Raw genomic sequence first — 20440 nt, 5'->3', positions numbered from 1 at the left:
TTCAAATCTGATTTGCTTATAATGTTTTTTTTTGTGTTGATGTTTTTGTTTTTTGTTTTTGTTTGAAATAAGAGGTATGTAAACAACAATTCATTGGTCGTAGGGTGGAGTGTTATGCTATTAATTGTGTTTGACCAATGACTTTGTGTTTCACCACTGCGCATATTAGTTGCTCAATGTTCCCCAGTAGCACATTACATGTTGTATTCAGTTTAGCTGCCTATTGGCTTTAACATGGCATTAGCCATTACATTCTGTATTCAGTTTAGCTGCCTATTGGCTTTAACATGGCATTAGACATTACATTTGGTATTTAGGTTAGCTGCCTATTGGCTTTAACGTGGAGTTAGACATTACATTTGGAATTTAGGTTAGCTTCCTATTGGTTTTAACGTGGAGTTAGACATTGCAGTTGAGACATTGCAGATGAGCTGTGTTTTTCCACATGATAGACCAAACTGTGTTTTTTAAATTGAATTCACACCAAACCTTAGCTGATAAGTGAGAGTACATTTGGTGTTTTCCTTTCTGCTCAGCCTAGAGAAGAGGAGGGGGCTAGGAGATCTGGGCAGTCTCCAAAGGCTTGCTTAGTTTCCCGAGTCTGAGAGGAGGGGGCACGTTTTTGGAATGATGGCCCTGGGCAACAGCGAGGGGGAGAAAGATCTTGACTTCAGACAGGAACGATCGTCAGTTGCCTGTCTCCCGTTTGGGCAGAAAATCTCTTTCTCGCAGTTGAACCGGAGTCATCAACTTGCAGCTCAGAAAGATGAAGCGGAGTGATAGGCCCTACGGTGATGCAATTTTGACGTTTATGCTTTGCTTTGAGGTTATGCTATAATATAATCACATGTATTTGCTGTGTACATTGCAACTGAGAAGTACTTTGATATATTTTGCTTTCATTGCTGCAACTACTTTTAAACGTGTGCTTCCAACCTACTAATTTCGTCTTTCAGGAACCTCGTGGGGAAGTAATAATAATAATAAATGTCTTCTTTAAACTAAGAAGTGCTTTCCAGAGAAGTTTTGTAAGCTCGTTCATAAGATAAGAGAAGGAAAGTGAAACACTACCCTGGATTTTGGCTAAGGGGGATCATGTTGGACTTGGCCCCTCTGCAATGCTACACCAATACATTTTGCTTTCACCCCTCCTATTGCTTTTGATTTGTTTTTGTTGGCCCTAGGAATTTTTACACTTTACCACTGCTAATCAGTGCTAGTAAAGTGGCAATATATGCTATCCAGGACCTGTAAATTATATGCTATTAGTGGGCCTGCAGCACTCATTGTGCCACCCACTAACATAGCCATTAAACCATGTCTTAGGCCTGCTATTGCAGACGGTAGTGCAGTTTTGAACTGCCAATTCAACCTGGAAAATAAACCTTTTGCAAGGCCGAACAATTTCTTTTTAATAGATATAAGTAACCCTCAAGGTAGCACCTAAAGATCCCATAAATTAGGGTACATAGTATTTAAAAAGTTGGATGTGTGTTTTTAACTTTTAGATGTCCTGATAGGGAAAACCCCTAAATTCGACTTTAACTACTACCAGGCCTATCTGTCTGAATGGAAAACATTGGGTTATCAAATTACATTTAATAAGTGCTAACTTTTGATTGGGAACAGATCTGATTGTCAAGTTTGGACTCAAATGAATTGTCATTTATAATCATGTTTAATGGTAAAATCTAATTTTAAGTCACAAATGTGAAAATTCAAATTTGAGAGAGTTGGCATTTTCTTATCCTGACCATTTGATGCCTGCTTCTAGTGTTCTGGGTACATGGCCCTGCTATTAGGCTTTGTGTATTCCTCACAGACAGTAAGACAACAGGGTTTAGGTGTGGGCAGGACAGGCCATCCTGACAGGATTGGTGGGGGTAGAGCTATTTCCTGCTCACCTCTTTTAAACAGGCATTGCATCCAGCACACACAAAAAAAAAACACTAGACTTTTGTGATTCTAGACGTATTGGTGCCTTGGAAGGGGAAGGAATTAACTTTCCAGAACCAGATGTCTAGAAAGTTGACCCAAAGGTGCATTTTTAAAAGTGCAATGGAGCACACACATATCCCTAGGGCATATGTGTACTCTACACGTGCACCACTATTTTTGGTGCCCAAAGCCATCCTTGGTTTTGCATTTCCAAAATAGCGATTTTCTAATAGGAAATCGCTATTTTGGAAAAGCAAAACTGGCCCATTTTAACAAATGGCATGGGATTTCTTTTGTGATTTCCTAATAGCGATTCCACTTTTTTGGAATAGCTATTAGGCAATTAGTATTTTTATGCATATTTTGCATTTCCTAAACAGCAATTTCTATGGAATCGCTATTTAGGAAATGCAAAACTGCATCTACATACATCTGGCCCTAACTCCAGGCATTCTGGTTCAGGCCCTACACCTGGAATTTGGCCAGTTCATATGCCCAAGATATTGCAAAAATAGTTTGTGGCACCTACTGTGAATCTACACTTTTGGTGGTACCTTTAGAGAAACTATAAAGGATGAAACTTTCACAGCATCAAAAGAGATTTGTAGTTTTAATGGAAATCGCTCATCTGCTTTAGAAAGATCAGAATGTAAAATTAAATATTTGCATGAACCCCTGCACCGGTAAGGCTTTTAAAAAAACGCTATCCCAAGATTAAAGTTACACTCTAATAAGAGTAAATTGTTCCAACATGAAATTGTATAAGACGATTCCAAACATGGGGCCTGATTTAGATCTCGACTGATGTGTTAGTCTGTCGCACCGGTAGCGGATAGCCCATCTGCCGAAATCTATATACCGTTGCTTTCTATCGTATTTAGATTTCAGCAGACGAGATATCTGTCACCGTTGCGCCGGAGTATCCCCTCCACTGAGATCTAAATCAAGCCCTTAGTTTTCTACAGGCAAACCCAAAGGGACCTATTTCTATTCTTTTAGCACAGTGTAAGGAGTCTAATACTTATTGCTAAGGGTCTGACTCAAATAAATGATGCTACCTTATGCCACTTTTGTCAGAGAGGGAAGCAAGGTTTGAGACATGTATTATATATCTACCCAGTAATTGCTGTCTAAGTCCACATTACTCCAAGTTTAATTTAGGAAGAGGAGAGGAGTTTGTCGATTTTACATGTTTCCGAGGAATGATTATGCACGCTATAACCTTTTTTATTTTTTAATGTTTTTTAAAGATATTTTTAAATGTAGTTCTCAGGATACTTCAATTTGATTTCCTCAGAAGCAGAAGATAACTCCTCAGTCCCGACCCGAGCTACTCACAACGAATATTAATCCTTCGTGCTGAGTACCCCGGAGGGGGAAAGGGGAATGGGATGGTAGAGAGACTGCCACAGAGATGATGATCGCCAGTACTCAGTCTGCCTCTTCACATCTAAGATTGGAGACAGCACCTGCAAGAGTCACAGTCGCAATTACTCGGGACATACAGCATCAGTTTTTCACTTTCTACTCTCAACACTTAATTCTCTTTAATTCTATTATTTCTTCACTCACCCTGAGTTCTCTGTAGCCTTGCTTCTCTCTATAAATGATAGCTCTTCTTAAAAAAACTTCTCAACCTTTGTTAGAGATTGGTATTATGTTGATATATATATATATATATATATATATATATATATATATATATAGTTGGTGATAATGCGTTCTTCAAATCAGCTGATGTTATTTAATTTCTCCTGTCTTATTGTGACTTCTGTCAATACTTGTATTTGTAAATGCTTGTTTATTAAAGTTCGTTTCTCCTTTCTTACTTCGACATTTGTTGATAACTTGTATTTGTAAATGCTTGTTTATTACAGTTAGTTTCTCCTTCCTTACTTCGACATCTGTCGATAACTTGTAGTTGTAAATGCTTGTTTATTTAAGTTTGTTTCTCTCTTAAACTCTATTTTGGTTTATTACCATTGAATTTGTAAATGCTTAATTGTTAACAGTCGTTTCTCCTTTAAACTTGGCCTTTGTTTATAACCTTGACATTTGTAGATACTTGCTCTTTTAAAGTTCATTTATTCTTTGACTTTAATATCTTAAACAAAAATCTTGTAAACATAAGGTTAATTCAAAGATTAACTCTGTAGCCTTGCCGACTTCCACGGGAACGGTCTACTATCAAACTCTTCGAATAAACCTTGACAATATTTATCAGTTTTCTGTAATATAATTTTCAAATGTAATTTTACCTCACAGGAGTTTCTGTTCTGAAGCGCGCTCTCTCTCCACACAGCTGATTCCTGTCAGACCTCAGTTGAAGTGCAAGGCTTCCAGCTGGAGAGCTCGTAACCTAGCAACACAACCGATTGCAAGACTAGAACTGTAACTAACCTTCAGGACTCACAGCGGCCATCTTGAATCTTCTCTTCATGATTCTTCCTTTGAAATAAGCGCAAGATTACTCTGCAAACCTTCTTCCATTTTGGGCTTTGCTGTCTCCACTGAGGATATCTCTTTGCTTTTCTCATGCACTTCTTTGATTTGACTTGGCAAGTTTGTGTGGTCATGACAGTACTCCCCCTCAAGGAACAGTTCTCCAATTTAGGTTTGCTTGGGTAGGTTCTATGAAAGTTTCTCACTAATCTTGAAGCATGTACATACTCGTGCGGCTCCCAGGATCGTTCCTCTGGACCATAACCTTTCCAATCAATTAGATAATAAAGCTGGCCATTACGGATTTTGGAATCTAAGATTTGATTGACCTCATACTCTTCTGCAGAGCTAATCTGGATAGGAATTGGAGGGGAGTTTTGACGTAAATTTGGAGGACTGTTCTTTAACAAGGAGACATGGAAAACAGGATGTATCTTTAGATGAGCTGGCAGCTGCAATTTAACTGCCACTGGATTGATCATCTTGTCAACTTTGAATGGGCCTATAAATCGTGGCTGAAATTTGCGATTTCCTTTGAGACGTAAATGATGAGTGGATAACCAAACTTTGTCTCCTTTCAAATAAATGGGGCTCTCTCTTCTTTTTCTATCAGCCTGAGTCTTATATGAGTCTTTTGCTTGAATGATGTTTTTTCTAGCCCTAACTAACGTGGCCTGCAAATCCCTCACCATCTCTTCTACTGCAGGCACTGAATCATCTTCTTTACCCAACATTACATTAGGATGTCTACCATGGTTCAGATAAAAGGGGGTGAACTCAGTGGTGGAATGAACAGCATTATTGTAAGCAAATTCAGCTGCCCACATCAACTCAGGCCATTCCTTCTCTTTATCGAATAAATTGAGTCTTAAATACTGTTCTAACTCTTGATTCACTCTCTCTGTTTGCCCATCGGTTTCAGGATGGTAACTGGTAGAGTAACGAGAATCAATTCCTAATCTTTTACCAAAGGCCTTCCAAAAGCAAGAAACAAATTGGGACCCCCTGTCTGAAACTAGAATTTTTGGGATACCATGGGCGCGTACTATGTGTTGTGTAAACAACTGTGCAACCTGTGGGGCTCGAGGGATTTCTTTCAAAGGAATGAAATGCGCCATTTTAGTGAAAGTGTCTACAAAAACTAGGATAGTGTTAAAACTTTGGCTACTAGGGAGGTCCACTATAAGATCCATAGTAACAGTATGCCAGGCATGGGGTGCAGTGGGCAAAGGTCTTAACAGACCTTGTGAAGCTGTTCTATTTGATTTCCCTCTTTGACATTTGTCACAAGTTGACACATATTGTCTTATCTGAGTTTTCATTTTTGGCCACCAAAATTCTCGTTGTATTAGATTTTGAGTCTTTTGAATTCCTTTATGTCCAGCCAATTGATCGTCATGATAAGCCTGAAGAATTTTTTCTTGCAGCTCCACAGTCGGAACATACAGTGCACCTTTAAAGTATGGCAAACCTTTTTTGATTTCTCTTCCTTGGCCTTCTTTGGACCACTTCAGCATTCCTTCGAATGTTAAGTTTTCTTGAATTTCTTTGGTTACATTTTCATACAATATGGCAGATATGAACTTCTCTTGTGGAATAATCAATTATTTTTCTGGAGGCTCTTTAACTGCACCGGTATCAATTCGAGATAGAGCATCTGCCTTCCCATTTACTTTTCCTGGTCTGAAAGTGATAACAAAAATAAAGTCTCCAAAATATAGGGACCAACGCAGTTGTCTAGCTGTTAGAGTTCGAGCTGATTTTAAAAACTGTAAATTTTGGTGGTCCGTGTAAATGGTCACTTTATGCTTAGCTCCCAAAATGTAATGCCTCCACTCACGAAAAGTTTCTTTGACTGCCAATAGCTCCTTATCTGCAATTGAATATTTATCTCTGGTGGTGTTAATTTTCGAGAGAAATAGGCCACTGGATGTAATTGACCCGTATCTTTATGATGCTGGGAAAGGATACCTCCTATGGCAACATCTGAAGCATCTGCCTCCACATAATATGGCTCATCTGGATTGGGGTGGAGCAAGATTGGAGCTGAGACGAAGGAATTCTTCAAAAAATTTAAAGCATTTTCAGCTTCTTTTGTCCACTCAAACTTCACTCCTTTCTTCAACAATCTAGTAATGGGTGTAACTGTTTGAGAAAAATTGGATATGAATCTTCGATAAAAATTAGCGAACCCCAAGAAACTCTGGATCTCTTTGACATTGCAAGGAGAAGGCCAATGTTGCACTGTCTTTATCTTGGCAGGATCCATACTAACTCCTTCTGGTGACAAAATGAATCCTAAGAACTCAACTCGTTCCACATGAAATGCACACTTCTCCAATTTTACATAGAGATGGTTTTCTTGCAACCTTGTGAGGATGGATCGAACATGGGAAATGTGCTCCTGTAGATTGTCGGAAAAGATTAAAATGTCATCTATATAAACCACGGCAATCCGGTCGAGGAATTCTCGTAATATATCATTAACGAAATGCTGGAAGGCAGCAGGAGCATTGCATAACCCATTAGGCATCACTTGATATTCAAATAATCCGTATTGAGTCCAAAAAGCGGTTTTCCATTAATCCCCTGAAGCCACTTGAATTAAATGAAATGCTCCTCGCAGGTCCAATTTGGTGTAGATTCTAGCATTCTTTACTTGATCTAATAAAACTGACACTAAAGGCAGTGGGTATCGATTCTTGATGGTAACCTGATTGAGGGCTCGATAATCAATGCAAGTTCGAAGACTCCCATCCTTCTTTGGTTTGAAAAATAGTGGGGATGACACTGGAGATTCAGAAGGACGAATAAAACCATTAGCAAGATATTGATCCAAATACTCCTATAAATGTTGATTCTCTGCTTCGGTCAATGCGTATATTCTGCTACATGGCAATATCGCACCTGGCTCCAGTTCAATTATGCAGTCGTAGGGTCGATGTGGTGGCAATTTCTCAGCCTCCTTTTCATCAAAAACGGCAACTAAATCCTCATATTCTTTTGGGATTTCTGCTGTCTTTAGTGCACAGATCACTGAAGAGTGTGATGATAAACAGGCCGCTTGGGACTTGGTGGACACTTCCACTCCATCATGAAAGCAATTCTCTTTGTAGTAAGAGGAATTCATCTTGATCGTTCTTTTGCTCCAATCAATTTGTGGATTATGTTCTCTAAGCCAGGGCAGACCCAACATGAGTTGAAATTGTGGAGCATCTATCAAATTAAAGATTATCTGCTCCTGATGTCCACCAAAACCTTGCATCTGAATTGGTTCGGTCTCATGGGAAATGGGTCCTGAAGAAAGATTGGTTCCATCCACAGCTCTTACTACTTCCAAAGTAGATTGCTTGATAAATCGAATACCCATTTTACGAGCGTATTTGATATCACAGAAGTTGCCCGTAGCTCCAGAGTCTATCATAACTGAGATCCCTTGAATTTCCTTCTCAAGGGTCTTAACTGATACTGTTTGTACCAAATGTGGCGCTGCGGTTTGTAAGGTATTCGCCACTCGTTGATCTAAAGGAGTTGTCTTGGGTTCTGCTTTCATCAGGGTAACTCCCTCTACTGATGAAGCTGGCCTTTTCCGGACTGAAGAGCTTTGGGTTTCTTGGGACAGTTTTTAACAAAATGCCAAGATGCACCGCAATATAAACATAGTTGATTCACTCTTCTTTTCTCTTTTTCTTCCTTAGATAAAGGACCTCGGATGGAACCAATTTGCATTGGTTCTTCTATCGTTATCCCTTCTCCGGCTCTCGTATGATCATTTCTTACACAATCAATTCTCAGGGGAAATGGTTGATACTCTCTTCTCTTTTCTGCTCTTCGTTCAGTTAACCAGTGGTCAATCTGTAACACAAGATCAATTAACTCCGAAATTTCGGTGGGTCTATTTGGAACTTGTGCTAAGGCATCTTTCAATTCATCTCTCAGTCCACAATAAAATATGGCGGCTCTTTTTGAATCCGGCCAGGCAGTCTCTACAATGAGTTTATTGAAATGAGCCAGATAGGCTACTAGATCTTTATTACCTTGCCTGATTTCCAGTAGTTCATTGTCAGTGGCTTGAGCTGCAGTTCGCCGATCAAATATTCTTAAGAACTCTTCCTTGAAATTTTGGAAATTATATAAAACAGGATCATTTCTGGAAATTATTGGCATGGACCATGCGGCAGCATCTCCTGTCAGATAAGACAATATAAATGCCACTTTGGACTGGTCTTCGGAAAAAATGACTGGTCTACATAAAAAATGCAATGAGCATTGGGTCAGAAAAATCTGCGCCTTATTTGGATCCCCACCGAAGCGCTCGGGTTGAGCCAAAGGAATAATAGGGGAAACTGCATGAATTACTTGAGTGGATATACCTGCAGACTGTGAAGGGCTAGGGATTTGTGAAAACACAGATTCATTTGATTTAGCGGTGTTCCCTAACTCATTTATTCGCTGTTTTATTTGGACTGTTTCTTCTATGGTGTTATTTAATTGTTTCTGTAACCCTTCCAAAACGGTGGCTAATGCTTTTATATCAATTCCTTCTGCCATTCTGCTCAGGAGGAAATCTGTTTTTTTCCCTAAAATTAGGGTGAAGGCACTTCAATCTGTCAGGATACTTCAATTTGATTTCCTAAGAAGCAAAAGATAACTCCTCAGTCCCGACCCGAGCTACTCACAACGAATATTAATCCTTCGTGCTGAGTACCCCAGAGGGGGAAAGGGGAATGGGATGGTAGAGAGACTGCCACAGAGATGATGAACGCCAGTACTCAGTCTGCCTCTTCACATCTAAGATTGGATACAGCACCTGCAAGAGTCACAGTCGCAATTACTAATGACATACAGCATCAGTTTTTCACTTTCTACTCTCAACACTTAATTCTCTTTAATTCTATTATTTCTTCACTCACCCTGAGTTCTCTGTAGCCTTGCTTCTCTCTATAAATGATAGCTATTCTTAAAAAAATGCTTATTACTGATTCTGGAAGAACTTCTCAACCTTTGTTAGAGATTGGTTTTATGTTGCTATATATATATATATAGTTGGTGATAATGCGTTCTTCAAATCAGCTGATGTTATTTAATTTCTCCTGTCTTATTGTGACTTCTGTCAATACTTGTATTTGTAAATGCTTGTTTATTAAAGTTCGTTTCTCCTTTCTTACTTCGACATTTGTTGATAACTTGTATTTGTAAATGCTTGTTTATTACAGTTAGTTTCTCCTTCCTTACTTCAACATCTGTCGATAACTTGTAGTTGTAAATGCTTGTTTATTTAAGTTAGTTTCTCTATTAAACTCTATTTTGGTTTATTACCATTGAATTTGTAAATGCTTATTTGTTAACAGTTCGTTTCTCCTTTAACCCCTTCTGTGCCCAGGACGTAATGGTTACGTCCTGAGGCACAGTGCTGCTGTGCCCAGGACGTAACCATTACGTCCTGTGCACAGAGCCCAGAGGGAGCGCTCTCGCTCCCTCTGTGGGGTTCCCTCCCACCCCCCCAAGTCAGGGATGGAAGGGGAAGCCCTTCCCCTCCCACCCCCGACCCCCCCAACCCCCCCTGTGACGTCAGCGTGCGAGCGCGCGCTGATTAGTCACAGGGTCTCCCCCATCGCGCTGGAAGCAGAGCTTCCAGCGCGATTGAAAAAGAAATGTGATATAAAGACACTTCAATCAAATTCCTTTTACTTCAGTCTTTATTCTTTCATCTCTACTGCCTCAGCAACAGTTCTCCACACAGCTGCTCTTCTAGCTCCTCAACGTTCTACTGTCAACTCCAGCCCAATAACTGTCAGACTCTACCATTCTAAGGGGAAGGGGAGGTGGAACATACTACTTCTATCGGTGTAAATATTAAACTCCTATTAGGATAAACTTATTTATATAGAACAATACATATATATATATTTAATTAAAACTGCGATACAACACATCTTCCCTTCTAACAAAACTAGAAAAAGTACAGTCATCTGCTATCATTAATTACAGTTCATTATACTCAAGTAGTAATCTCGTAATCTTTATGCCAAACAGGAGGTTTAATTCGTCGGCTATATGTTCTTTTCTCATAACCTCCTTCATTGCGATTCTGTGGAACTTCCTGACTTCCTTCCGCTTCCTCAGGATTGCTTTCAGTCTTTTCTACACCCGGTGGCTGTTTGACGATCCTATCCATGCTCCAACACTGTCCATTCTCTAATACAACTACATTTCTTTTTACTTTGGCAATATTGAATGGGCCCATAAACTTGGTGTCTCTCACATTTGACCTCATTCCCTTCAATGGATTTTTAACATACACTCTGTCCCCTACCACCCACTGTTGTTGTTTCGTACCATGTTTCTTATCATACATTCTTCTGTATTTATCTTGGTGCAGAGATAATTTAAGTTTGATATGAGGGGTTGCAGGTTCACTCTTCTCTCCTCCACCTAACCATGAGGGAAAGAATTTTGTGCTTGGTTTTCTGCCTTTTAGCGCAGAAAACGGGGAAACTTTAGTGATTAAATTTAGAGTTGTATGGTATGCCCATAACATGTCTCTGATAGCATTTTCCACACTCAAATGATTAACACTAGCTAACTGTATGCATTCCTTGATCATACGATTGGTTCTCTCAATCAGACCATTTGCCCTTGGGCAATACAAAGCTGTAGTGAGGTGATTTATACTGAGAGATGCAAGGAAGTCTTTCATTGCTAAAGAAGTCAACTGAACCCCATTATCAGTAATAAGGGTAGCTGGTATGCCCTCAACAGCAAACACATCCTTGAGGAAATTTATCACCGATTCAGTTGTGATTTGGTTAACTAATTTTGCATTTATCCAATGCGAGTGGTAGTCAATTAATACTAAGGCAAAGCGTTTGACTACTCCTGTCATGTTGATTGGCCCAATGATATCTAATGCCAGTTTGGACCAAGGTTTGTCAGGTATGGACACAGGAGAAATTGGGGTTTTGCGAATCAATTTCGTTTTATCACTGCGTGCACATATGGTGCAATCTTTGACTTCTGTTTCAGTCATGGAGTCCATATTAGGGAACCAGTACCGTTCCCTAATACGTGATTTTGTTAGGCTTCTGCCCAGATGGCCCTCATGAGCCAGCCTAATGATTTTGTGTCTTAAACTTGCAGGAGGTATTATTTTATCATTCCTAAATACACAATTTCCTATTTCATTTATTTCATATCTCACCTCCCAGTAGCTTTTAATAACTTCATCCAGATCCTTCCTGGATTCAGGCCATCCTTCCTTGGCTCTCAGTTTTAGCAAGGATAGAGATTCATCTTTTTGACATGCTGAATTCCATTCATCTTCATTGATAGAAGATGTAGAAACTACCAATATAGGATATTCTGGAGTATCAAAGTCTTCTACTACATCCAACGGAACTCTAGATAGAAAATCCGCAGCCAAATTTCTATTGCCAGGGAGGTACTCAACCTTGAAACAGAAGCTTTCAAGGCCCAAGGTCCACCTCGCAATCCTTGGAGTGCTGTTGTAAAATCCCTTAGTGGAGAATACATAAACTAAAGGTTTGTGGTCTGTGCGTATGGTAAATTGTGTACCCCAAAGAAAAAATGTAAAATGTTTAACAGCCCAGAAACATGCCAGAGCCTCTCTTTCAATGACTGAGTAATTGGATTCAGCTTTGCTTAGAGCCCTTGATGCAAAAGCCACAATCCTCTCTTTGCCATCAATGACTTGTGATAGTGTAGCCCCCAAACCCAATTTACTGGCATCTGTGGTGAGAATAGTTTTCCTTTCATGATTAAAATTACAAAGATATGGTGCTGATAAAATGGCCTGTTTAATCTTTTCAAATGCATAATCATGACATTCCCTCCATTTATAAGGTATGTGACTCTTAAGTAACTCTCTGAGATCATATGATGTATCTGAGAAGTTTTTGACATATTTGGCCATATATTCAGTGAGACCCAGAAATGACTTGAGTTCATCCTTATTTTTGGGCGCCTTTGCTTTTTTAACTGCCTCTACCAGGGAAGTTTTAGGTTTAAAACCATCTCTCGATATTGTAAACCCTAGATAATCTACAGAACTCACACCAATCTGGCATTTTTCCTTCTTTAACGTTAAGCCTGCTGTTTTCAGTATATTCAGAACCCTCCTCAGGTTTGTGTTGTGTTCCTCAACTGTCGCCCCATAAATTAAAATGTCGTCCTGGAAACACAAAGTTTTAGGAGTGTCTCCTAAAATATGCTGCATGATTTTCTGAAACACTGCAGCAGCCGACGCCAGCCCGAACGGCATCCTATTGAACATAAAGGAACCCATAGGGGTGGTAAATGCCGTAAGCCACTTAGAATCTGGGTGAAGTTCTACTTGATGATATGCACTCGAAAGATCCAGCACCGAGAAACATACTGCATCTCCCATGGTACTTAAAATCTCATGGATTATAGGAAGAGGGTGTCTTTCTACCTAAATATTCCTATTCAGGTCTCTTAAATCAATACATACCCTGATGTCTTTTGAATTACTTTTCCTAGCAATCACAATGGGGGATAACCATTCAGAGCTGTCAATAGGTTGAATTATGCCTTGAGATTGCATTCTGTCAAGTTCCTCCTTGAGCGCCTGTTTCAGTAAATGGGGTATCGGTCTGGTTTTGTGTACGGTAGGCTTTGATTGGGGTTTCAACTTGATTTTGTGCTGAAATCCTGCTAATAAACCCAATTTTCCACTAAAAACTTCTGGGAATTCCTGAAAAATTTGTTCTTTTGAGTTGGGTTTGTCAATGATCAAAACTTGTTCTGGATTGTTTGGATCCAACTTAATCCCCAACTCCTTCTGATGCTGCCAGCCCAAAAGACTCGATCCCTCCTTTACAACATAAACCTTCCCCACAGTGGATCGACCCTTGAATGAAATAAGTGCTCTGAACATTCCTTTAAGAGGAATAGGGTCCTGGTTGTAACCTTTGGGGTTAATATCTGGTTCCGTTAAGCTGGTCACAATTCCATCATCAATTTTGTCAAGGTTCACAGCATTAATAATCGTAAAAGGGGAACATGAGTCAGCAAAGACCTTAACCGGGTTGCCATCAATGAAAATTTCACATTCTGGATACTGAAAAGGAATTACTTCTTTATCATTCACCTGTAATATAATTTTTTTAACTTCTTGATGATTTCCTTCTACATTCTTGCCATCATATGGTCTTTCTGGTCTTGACATATCCCTACACAGTCTAGCAAAATGCCCTTTTTTGTTACATTTCCTACAAATGGCTGTTCTTGCTTGGCAACCAGTTGAATTCGCTAAATGGTTGCTGCTTCCGCAACGAAAACATTTTAGATTAGGATTTACAATCTTGTTTTTTTGAGGTATTTTATCTACGCCTCTAATTTTGAGAATGTTGTCTTCTTCTATGTTACCTTTGATTTCTGTGACCTGATCTGGAGCAGATGGACATCTAATTTCCTGTAAGCATATAGCAGTATGCTCAATGGATTTAGCAATTTCAATTGCTTCATGTAAGTCAGGTTGCTTTTGTAATAGCTTCTCTTGAATTTTTATATTACTGGTGCAACGAACTAATTGATCTCGAATGAGTGAATCATTAAGCTCCCCAAAATTGCATAAAGTACTTAATCCTCTCAAAGCAGCAATATAGTTGGTTATACTTTCTTGCTTACTTTGATTGCGAGAAAAAAATTTATGACGTTCTAAAACAACATTTATTCTGTCTCCAAATTGTTTTTCTAATTTCATGTATGTGGTGACATATTCATCCCGCACCTGATCTTCTGGAATATTAGGTTCAGGCAAGGATTCGTAAATTTTCCTACCATGTGTTCCTAAATTGTGTAATAAAATATGCTGTTTTCTAACTGGATTAAATCTGTCACCCCCAATGGCAATTAAATATGATTCAAATATTTTGAACCATTCTTTCCATGGAGAACTAGGTTCTCCAACCTCATTTAAAAACGGAACAGGTTGGGACATACCTGCAGCAGCCATCATGAGTACAGATTCCCAGGTAAATAGGGTAAGTCAAATGCAATTCACCTTAACACTAACTAAATACACTATAAAATATTATTGAAGTAACAGTTATGCAGTTATCATCAGTACAGATTCACAGATAAATAGGGTAATTCCAAGGTAAATCCCCTTATCAATAATTAAATACACATAGAAATTATTGAAATAACAGTAGAGAACAACCAAAATGTAAAGAGTAGGTTTTGTAGCAAAATTAGAGGAAAGAGCTCAAGCAACACACTTCCCACCATGCACCTCAAAAATGAAGAGAACTGTGCCTGTCAGCGTTTCATTACAGGTTCCCAGAATGTACCCACAAAGTGATTGTGAGCGCTTGAAAACGAAGTTCCAGTCAGATTTTCTTTGAATGCACTTCAGATTTCTGGGTTTCAGGTAACCGAGATTTATTTAAAATGTTTTGGTGCACTGCCAGCAACAGAAATGTGAGGATACTCGTTCCGCAGTTTACCGCGCCTTCCACATTACCATATTGGTCTGTATTTGTTTTCCTTTCTGGTTCGAAATGCAGCTTGTAATGTAATTAATTCCGTCTTAAATGCCAGTTCTAAAATCTTTAAGGCAACAGGAAAACAGCCTTTAATTTAATCATATTGTTGTGCTGCCAGGAACAGAATGCTGCTGACATGAAGACACACGATCATTGCACTTTACCGCACTGCATGTGCTTATTAATTTTATATTATCTTTCCTCTGTGAAATGCCACTTGAAAAATTACAGCCTGGAATACTTTTCTTGTTTTGTGTCAACGCTTAGATGAAATACTGGTTAAAAGCTGGATTGAATTTCAATGCTTCCGTTTTCTTTCCTAAAAACGTTTTCACTTTGTTATTTCAGTGTTCTCTGTCAGCGCAGGAAAGGTCAGAAAGGTTAAGTGTTCCGATCTAAGATATAAATAGAACAGCAGTTTAAGTCTGTGTGCTGACATGAGAAATTTGAAAAATGGATTGAATTGGAGTAAATAGTGTCCTGGTTCCGAAAGTTAAAGTAAGGCACAGGAAGCGCTAAGGCGAAATGGCACGCTTATGTTCAGCTAGAGTATTCTTTAAAGTAATAACAGTACCTTAAGATAATTAAAGTTGCTGAAGGGTTATCCAAAAGGGGTAGAGATTAGAGTGCCCCCTTCCGCACGTAACTCGTCGCCAGTGATATAAAGACACTTCAATCAAATTCCTTTTACTTCAGTCTTTATTCTTTCATCTCTACTGCCTCAGCAACAGTTCTCCACACAGCTGCTCTTCTAGCTCCTCAACGTTCTACTGTCAACTCCAGCCCAATAACTGTCAGACTCTACCATTCTAAGGGGAAGGGGAGGTGGAACATACTACTTCTATCGGTGTAAATATTAAACTCCTATTAGGATAAACTTATTTATATAGAACAATACATATATATATATTTAATTAAAACTGCGATACAACAAAATGCTTTTGCATTTCTTTTTCAATCCCATGGGGGAGGCCCCGAGAGGCTTCAAAGGGAAGGAAATGTATTTCCTTCCCTTTGAAGTCTCTCACAGGTTTCAAAAGCCGGATTGCTTGCAATTCGGCTTTTGAAACCCCACTAGACACCAGGGATTTTTTTTTTTTCTTGATATTGGCAAAAGGGAGCGACCCCTTGGGCAAGGGTCGCTCCCAGGGGGGCATTTTTTTAGGAAGGCCTTTTCTGCCCCCCCTGGGGGCAGATTGGCCTATTATTAGGCCGATCTGCCCCCAGGGGGGGCAGAAACCTCTAGGCACCAGGGACCATTTTATTTTTTATTTTTTTCTGTGATGAATTCTTTTTTTTTAGGTGGGGAGCGATCCCTTAGGCAAGGGTCGCTCCCCTACGGGGCAATATATATTTAGGCCATTTCTGCCCCCCTTGGGGGCAGATTGGCCTATTTTGATAAGGCCAATCTGCCCCCAAGGGGGGCAGAAACCATTAGACACCAGGGAGTTTGTTTTTGCGCGCGAATGTCACGCAACAAAGCGACCCCATTGGCAAGGGTCGCTCCCAGGGGGGGCAATTTTTTGGGAAGGCCTTTTCTGCCCCCCCTGGGGGCAGATCGGCCTATTATTAGGCCGATCTGCCCCCAGGGGGGGAAGAAACCTCTAGGCGCCAGGGCAAATTTTTTTTTTGTGTTTTTTTTTTTTCTTCTTTTTTTTTTTTTAGAGATGGGGAGCGACCCATCAGGCAAGGGTCACTCCCCTGGGGGGCAAATTGTATTTAGACCATTTCTGCCTCCCTGGGGGCAGATTGGCCGATTTTAGGTCAATCTGCCCCCAAGGGGGCAGAAACCACTAGGCACCGGGGATTTGTTTTTTGGCGCCAATGTCACGCAGGGGGAGCGACCCCGTAGGCAAGGGTCGCTCCCGGGGGGGGGGGGCGGTTGGGGGGGCAAATTTATTTTAGGCCATTTCTGCCCCCCCGGGGGACAGATCGGCCTATTATTAGGCCGAACTGCCCCCGGGGGGGGGGGGGGGGGGGTAGAACACTCTAGGCGCCAGGGCAATTTTTTTTTTTTTTTTTTTTTTTTTGTTGTTTCTTTTTTTAGAGATGGGGAGCGACCCATCAGGCAAGGGTCGCTCCCCTGGGGGGGCAAATTGTATTTAGACCATTTCTGCCCCCCTGGGGGCAGATTGGCCAATTTTAGGTCAATCTGCCCCCAAGGGGGCAGAAACCACTAGGCACCGGGGATTTGTTTTTTGGCGCCAATGTCACGCAGGGGGAGCGACCCCGTAGGCAAGGGTCGCTCCCGGGGGGGGGGGGGGGGGGGTTGGGGGGGCAAATTTATTTTAGGCCATTTCTGCCCCCCCGGGGGACAGATCGGCCTATTATTAGGCCAAACTGCCCCCGGGGGGGGGGGCAGAACACTCTAGGCGCCAGGGCAATTTTTTTTTTGTGTTTTTTTTGTTGTTGTTTCTTTTTTTAGAGATGGGGAGCGACCCATCAGGCAAGGGTCGCTCCCCTGGGGGGGCAAATTGTATTTAGACCATTTCTGCCACCCTGGGGGCAGATTGGCCAATTTTAGGTCAATCTGCCCCCAAGGGGGCAGAAACCACTAGGCACCGGGGATTTGTTTTTTGGTGCCAATGTCACGCAGGGGGAGCGACCCCGTAGGCAAGGGTCGCTCCCGGGGGGGGGGGTGGGGGTTGGGGGGGCAAATTTATTTTAGGCCATTTCTGCCCCCCGGGGGACAGATCGGCCTATTATTAGGCCGAACTGCCCCCGGGGGGGGGGCAGAACACACTAGGCGCCAGGGCAATTTTTTTTTTGTGTTTTTTTTTTTTGTTGTTTCTTTTTTTAGAGATGGGGAGCGACCCATCAGGCAAGGGTCGCTCCCCTGGGGGGGCAAATTGTATTTAGACCATTTCTGCCCCCCTGGGGGCAGATTGGCCAATTTTAGGTCAATCTGCCCCCAAGGGGGCAGAAACCACTAGGCACCGGGGATTTGTTTTTTGGCGCCAATGTCACGCAGGGGGAGCGACCCCGTAGGCAAGGGTCGCTCCCGGGGGGGGGGCAAATTTATTTTAGGCCATTTCTGCCCCCCGGGGGACAGATCGGGCTATTATTAGGCCGAACTGCCCCCGGGGGGGGGCAGAACACTCTAGGCGCCAGGGCAATTTTTTTTTTGTGTTTTTTTTTTTTGTTGTTTCTTTTTTTAGAGATGGGGAGCGACCCATCAGGCAAGGGTCGCTCCCCTGGGGGGGCAAATTGTATTTAGACCATTTCTGCCACCCTGGGGGCAGATTGGCCAATTTTAGGTCAATCTGCCCCCAAGGGGGCAGAAACCACTAGGCACCGGGGATTTGTTTTTTGGCGCCAATGTCACGCAGGGGGAGCGACCCCGTAGGCAAGGGTCGCTCCCGGGGGGGGGGTGGGGGTTGGGGGGGCAAATTTATTTTAGGCCATTTCTGCCCCCCCGGGGGACAGATCGGCCTATTATTAGGCCGAACTGCCCCCGGGGGGGGGGGGGGCAGAACACTCCAGGCGCCAGGGCAATTTTTTTTTTGTGTTTTTTTTTTTTGTTTTTTCTTTTTTTAGAGATGGGGAGCGACCCATCAGGCAAGGGTCGCTCCCCTGGGGGGGCAAATTGTATTTAGACCATTTCTGCCCCCCTGGGGGCAGATTGGCCAATTTTAGGTCAATCTGCCCCCAAGGGGGCAGAAACCACTAGGCACCGGGGATTTGTTTTTTGGCGCCAATGTCACGCAGGGGGAGCGACCCCGTAGGCAAGGGTCGCTCCCGGGGGGGGGGGGGGGGGGGTTGGGGGGGCAAATTTATTTTAGGCCATTTCTGCCCCCCGGGGGACAGATCGGCCTATTATTAGGCCGAACTGCCCCCGGGGGGGGGGCAGAACACACTAGGCGCCAGGGCAATTTTTTTTTTTTTTTTTTTTTTTTTTGTTGTTTCTTTTTTTAGAGATGGGGAGCGACCCATCAGGCAAGGGTCGCTCCCCTGGGGGGGGGCAAATTGTATTTAGACCATTTCTGCCCCCCTGGGGGCAGATTGGCCAATTTTAGGTCAATCTGCCCCCAAGGGGGGCAGAAACCACTAGGCACCGGGGATTTGTTTTTTGGCGCCAATGTCACGCAGGGGGAGCGACCCCGTAGGCAAGGGTCGCTCCCGGGGGGGGGGGTGGGGGTTGGGGGGGCAAATTTATTTTAGGCCATTTCTGCCCCCCCGGGGGACAGATCGGCCTATTATTAGGCCGAACTGCCCCCGGGGGGGGGGCAGAACACTCTAGGCGCCAGGGCAATTGTTTTTTTTTTTTTTTTTTTTTTTGTTGTTTCTTTTTTTAGAGATGGGGAGCGACCCATCAGGCAAAAGTCGCTCCTCTGGGGGACAAATTGTATTTAGGCCATTTCTGCCCCCCTTGGGGCAGATTGGCCAATTTTAGGTCAACCTGCCCCCAAGGGGGCAGAAACCACTAGGCACCGGGATTTGTTTTTTGGCGCCAATGTCACGCAGGGGGAGCGACCCCGTAGGCAAGGGTCGCTCCCGGCGGGGGGTGGGTGTTGCGGGGGCAAATTTATTTTAGGCCATTTCTGCCCCCCCGGGGGGCAGATCGGCCTATTATTAGGCCGATCTGCTCCCGGGGGGGGGGGGGGGGGCAGAAACCTCTAGGCGCCAGGGGAATTTTTCTTTTTTTTCTTTTTTTTTTTCTTTGTTTTTTTTTTTTAGAGATGGGGAGCGACCCATCAGGCAAAAGTCGCTCCCCTGGGGGACAAATTGTATTTAGGCCATTTCTGCCCCCCTTGGGGGCAGATTGGCTGAGTTTAGGTCAACCTGCCCCCAAGGGGGCAGAAACCACTAGGCACCGGGGATTTGTTTTTTGGTGCCAATGTCACGCAGGGGGAGCGACCCCGTAGGCAAGGGTCGCTCCCGGCGGGGGAGGGTGGGGGTTGGGGGGGCAAATTTATTTTAGGGCATTTCTGCCCCCCCCGGGGCCAGCTGAGCTACAGGCCAAACACCACAGGTAGGCACCTTGCAAAAAACACCTCTGTTTTCTGTGAAAAAATATGTTGTGTCCACGTTGTGTTTTGGGCCATTTCCTTTTGTGGGCGCTAGGCCTACCCACAGAAGTGATGTACCATTTTTATCGAGAGACTTAGGGGAACGCTGGGTGGAAGGAAATTTGTGGCTCCTCTCAGATTCCAGAACTTTCTGTCACCGAAATGAGAGGAAAAAGTGTTTTTTGGGCCAAATTTTGATGTTTGCAAAGGATTCTGGGTAACATAACCTGGTCAGAGCCCCGCAAGTCACCCCATCTTGGATTCCCCTGGGTTTCTAGTTTTCAAAAATGCACTGGTTTGCTAGGTTTCCTCAGGTGTCGGCTGAGCTACAGGCCAAAATCCACAGGTAGGCACTGCTTTTTATAAAAAAATGTGATGTGTCCACGTTGTGTTTTGGGCCCTTTCCTTTCGTGGGCGCTAGTCCTACCCACACAAGTGAGGTATCATTTTTATCGGGATACTTGGGGGAACGCTGGGTAGAAGGAAATTTGTGGCTCCTCTCAGATTCCAGAACTTTCTGCC

This window comes from Pleurodeles waltl, chromosome 7 (assembly GCF_031143425.1).
Source record: "Pleurodeles waltl isolate 20211129_DDA chromosome 7, aPleWal1.hap1.20221129, whole genome shotgun sequence".
Taxonomy (NCBI): domain Eukaryota; kingdom Metazoa; phylum Chordata; class Amphibia; order Caudata; family Salamandridae; genus Pleurodeles; species Pleurodeles waltl.
This window is presented reverse-complemented; position numbering follows the sequence as displayed.